General features: G+C 40.3%; 1 non-coding gene across 1 annotated transcript; it reads left to right on the forward strand.

Annotated features, from left to right (window-relative positions):
* Positions 1-4,754: 4,754 nt before the first annotated feature.
* Trnas-uga (transfer RNA serine (anticodon UGA)) lies at positions 4,755-4,829 on the forward strand. Its single transcript has one exon. It is a non-coding gene; the product is annotated as a tRNA-Ser (tRNA).
* The last annotated feature ends 346 nt before the right edge of the window (positions 4,830-5,175 follow it).

A 5,175-nucleotide genomic window follows, 5' to 3' on the forward strand; every position in this document is an offset into this window, starting at 1 on the left:
AATCACAACCTACTTAACAGCCCGTATGTCCACCTTTGGCACGGATAACAGCGGCGACGCGTCGTGGCGTGGAAGCAGTGAGGCTTTGGTAAGTCGCTAGAGGTAGCTGGTACCACACCTGAACATACAAGTCACCTAATTCCCGTAAATTTCGGGTAAGGGAGCGATTAGCTCTGACGTCACGTTCAATCACGTCCCAGATGTGTTTCATCGGGTTCATATCTGGCGTGGTGGAACTCGCCATTGTATTCCTCGGATCAGTCCATCATACTCCTGGCCTTGGTACATGGCGCAACACCTTGCTGAAAGATGCCACTGACGTCGCGAAACAACATCGTCACCAAGCGGTGTACGTGGTCTGCAACCGGTGTACAATATTCCTTGGCCATCATGATGCCTTGCATGATCTCCACTGGGGCCATGGACGCCCACGCGAATGTTCCCCAGAGGATAATGGAGCCACCGCTAGATTGTCTCCGTTCCGCCGTACAGGTATCAAGGAGCTTCAGTTCCGCCAGTACCTCGTCTCCTACCTTTTGTAAAGTTTGGAAGGTGGGAGACGAGGTACTGGCGGAAACAAAGGTGTGAGGACGGGTCGTAAAACGTGCTTGAGTAGCTCAGTTGATTCCGGCACGGTGGCTCAGCGTGCTCCGTCAGGGAAGTAACCGCCCTACGTAATAAAAAACCGAGTAACTTGATCAACGATGAACTTGAACAGGTGTCATGCGACGTCCGCTTCGAACACCTGCAACGACCTATGACGAAAAAAAAGTTAGTAGAGCACTTTCCCTCGAAAAACAAAGGTCCCGAGTTCAAGTCTCGGTTCGGAACACAGTTTTAATCTGCCAGGAAGTTTCAATAATCATTACTACTTACCATATGTCTTTTTCTATTTCGTTTTATTGTAGCTATTACAGCATGTTTTTTGAAGTTTCTTTTGGAGGGGTCTGTTGTTATGCGTGTGTACAGTGTTCTTGTCAGGCCCATTTACGTCTATTGTTGTGATATATGGTAAATCGCTATTAGATTCCTAGTGCTGACCGATCATAACGAGTTTGCTCTTTCGGTATTGTTACAAATCCCTCTGTGGTTAGGAATTTTCCAACATAACTTCAGTATATTACCACATACTCATGGGAATTTATTTGGTTTTCGCAGGTACAATTTAGAAAAACTGCAGTCTGTTCCATCATTATTTACAAATTTATTTATCGAATTTTAAGCTATTTACATTCTTTTAGCATTCGTTACCAAATTTTAACTTGGTTTTTAAATTAAATTTGGAAGTAAAAAGGTTCTTTTGACTCGAAATTTGCTACTTTTCTAAATCAACCTATCATATGAATTCACGGTCAAAATTACGAAAAGGGGAGCTCTTATAACCGCTTGCTTCACACATTGCTCAGTTCGTTACAGTATTGCGTAAAACAGCATTTCATGGCCATTATGGCTAAATTTTGTGACAGCATTCAGTCACGTTATTAGGTACAATTATTTATTTTGGGTACTCTGTTTTAGATTACCTGGAAGTATCCATTGTTCAGAATGCTGCGTGTTATGGTGGTTACTTTTCGACGTGGAATTATAGTAATGGATTTGAGCATACATTGGTCCCCCAGACGTTGCACATGCTACAGTTATGTCTAACAAATATGGTCCCCCGTGTTTACCTTCTTCTTAAGGCCATTTTCTATGTTAGTTGCTGTCATTAGCACCTGATCCTCTTCCTCTTATAAGCCCTGTTCGATCTACAGTGGCGCGTTTCTCGAAGGTTGATCAGTTGTTGTTACGAATGAGCCCCTCTAGGAGTTTGGCACTGATGAGAGCATTTTTGACTATCTATGTTAATAATCTCTTTATTCTTGAAGAGATATAGCAGATCACCCGTCTCTGTTTCAAAAGAAGGTGTTCAGTGATAGCAGGAGCACAGCGCAACAGAAACTCAGGTTACATACCATTAAAGTCTCCTTCTTCTCTACGTTTCGTGTTCGTCGTAGTTTGTACCGTCTCTAATTGAAATGAAGCTTCATATATATATATATATATATATATATATATATATATATATATATATATATATATATATAAGGCTCATCGGCCATTTGACCATCTCCTTCTGTGCGGATGCACAAACAGTGCCCGAACTCTTACGGGAACCGGCTAAAAGCGAGTAATGACTATAATGGTCAGGGGCACTATGAATATAGTGCGGGACAATAAGTTGGGAATGTGGGTCCCACGGGAGGCGTGCCAGAGCCAAGTCCCTGCAGTCGCACTATCCTCTGTGTCCTCCGTGGCTTAGATGGATAGAGCGTCTGCCACGTAAGCAGGAGATCTTGGGTTCGAGTGCCGATCGGAGCACACATTTTCAACTGTCCCCGTTGACTTATATCAACGCCTGTATGCAACTAGGGGTATTAATTTCATTGAATGACTTGCTTTCGCCTAATATTGCCCTATGTGGAGACGAAGTACTACGTATAGAAAGAAGTTACAAGGTCAGCCTACACACAGTTCTGTTATTACTGCAACGATTATTTCTTAGTCATGTTACTATCGAAAAAAAAATTTATGTGCTGGGTTCCGTTATGTTTCTCCCTCTTGCTATGTGTACATGATACGAATAAGAAACAAGTACGTAGATTGTTTGACTTTGTGCTTCCCTGTATCTCTTGGCTACGTGTTTCCGCCCTTTTCTAAAGCTAACAATTTCAGGAAATCGAATAAGATTCATAATATCTCACAGATACTAAGCTATACGTTCATTCACAACCTGTGGGATAAAAGAGGAAAATTAGCAAAATATTTTACTTAACTTTTATATGTTATCTTTTCTCTTAATTCGTGAGGTGAATGTTTGATAATTTTCTTCATAACTCTCGCCTTAAGCTTTAGTTACTGGTTTAGATGGTTTCGCATATACGTAGTTTCCTGCACCATTAGTTATGAAATAAAAAATTTGTAGCTATGGGTTTTGGAGTGACGTGTTCCACGGGAAGAGTTGTTAAAAGTTACGTTACTAAAATGAGACAGTTTATTACTGTTTAAGGGTTTTGCGAGGACGTAATCTGTGTAAAATACGTATTATTCTATTGCAGTGTAGTGCTTTTATTGGAGAATAGGGAAACTCAATGTAGATTGGCTGGGAAAACCTAATTAGTATAATTCAGTTCGCTAAAATATTTTATAAACGCTAAAGTGACGCATAGTTGTAGCAAGGAACTACTAATAGCTGAAAAAAACGCATTGGAAGAATTCAATGAACTCTGCTACATAGGAATTAACGTCACATAAAATGATAAACTGATGGAAACAAGGGATACATCTGAAGCAGACTGCCAAATGCGCCACTCTCACGAAAGAATTTCACTGGTGTGACACATCCATCTAGTAGTACGTCACGAACAAAACTCTGTGTGGGAATGAGACGTGGGCGTTGCGCAAACAGCTAAAAAAGATATTGGAAGAATTGGAAGGAATGAATTAGTGAAATAGGAGTAAATAGTCTTAGAAAAATAATTACAATCAATCACTTGCAGGTGAAAATACAGATAATAGAACTTAAGACGAAAATTAGTATGTTTTGTCAAATAAAGGGATAACCACGCCATATTAAAAAACCAAAAACCCGCCTCGATTGCGAAAAAAACACATCTAGTGTTAAGTGTTAACCCAGGTTTCAGCATAGATAACTACACCTTCTTCAGAGCAACAGTAAAACCCACAAGTGCCTAAGAAGACCTTTATCTTAGGCAGTTGTGGGTTTTACTGTTGTTCTGAAGAAGGTGTAGTTATCTATGCCGAAACCTGGGTTAACACTTAACACTAGGTGTGTGATTTTCGCATTCGAGGCGGGGTTTTAGTTTTTAATATATTAACCAATGATTGCTGACGCGCTGCGATGTTGAAGGTTCTCATAACTACGCCATATGTAAACATCCTGAATTACTTCATAATTCAGTAAAGATAGACAGAAAACAAAGAAGAAAGAGAATGAATATGGAAGAAGTCACAACAGTGGAGTATGAGCATTTATTTAAAGACAGAGGAGTATGCTATATAAAAGTAAGGAGAAAATCGAGAATATTAGAAAGTTATGTTTATGTACACAGTTCAGAAATTAAGATATCTGGCGACATTTTAAGTAATAACACATTCAAAATTGCACAAGAATTCCTAAATTTGTTTAAATGTCTGTATAGCCCAAGAGGTGTATCGAATATACATCCCGATATTAATGACAGCAATGACGCTCAACAGGTAATGAATATGGACATGTACAATAACTCAAAGTCAGACTTTGTGTTCAATCGGGCATCATAAATTTGGAGAAAAAGTATTGCTAAAGGAATGTATTTACGCGATGTATGCGGAGGAAAACAGTCGCTAAGTCATGAAAACTGTCAAATTGAAACTTCCTGGCAGATTAAAACTGTGTACGGGACTGAGACTCGAACTCGGGAGCTTTTCCTTTCGCTGATATGAAACCTCCTGGCAGATTAAAACTGTGTGCCAGACCGAGACTCGGACTCGGGACCTTTGCCTTTGCCAGGAAGTTTCATATCAGCGCACACGCCGCTGCAGAGTGAAAATCTCATTCTGGAAACATCCCCAGGCTGTGGCTAAGCCACGTCTCCGCAATATCCTTTCTTTCAGGAGTGCTAGTTCTGCCAGCTTCGCAGGAGAGCTTCTGTAAAGTTTGGAAGGTAGGAGACGAGGTACTGGCAGGAGTAAAGCTGTGAGGACGGGGCATGTGCTTGGATAGCTCAGTCGGTAGAGCACTTGCCCGTGAAAGGCAAAGGTCCCGAGTTCGAGTCTCGGTCCGGTATACAGTTTTAATCTGCCAGGAGGTTTCATATCAGCGCACACTCCGCTGCAGAGTGAAAATCTCGTTCTGGAACTGTGAAATTATTCGAATTGCTAAATAAGGAGATAGAAGAAAAATAGAGAACTTTAGATTTATCAGTCTCCACTCCGTAATGTGCTAGAAATTCACTAAAGTTATCATTAATCGCAGAGTAGAAAACAACAAAATTTTAGTCAGGAAAAAATACAAATTCGTTTTGGAAGCTGATAATCTGTGTGGACAATGTGTGTTTGAAAAATATACTGAACTGAACAATGAGTAAGAAACCGTTTCTTAATGTTTTGCTGGCATACATAAAGAAATCATTT

Source organism: Schistocerca nitens, chromosome 9 (assembly GCF_023898315.1).
Source record: "Schistocerca nitens isolate TAMUIC-IGC-003100 chromosome 9, iqSchNite1.1, whole genome shotgun sequence".
Lineage (NCBI taxonomy): Eukaryota > Metazoa > Arthropoda > Insecta > Orthoptera > Acrididae > Schistocerca > Schistocerca nitens.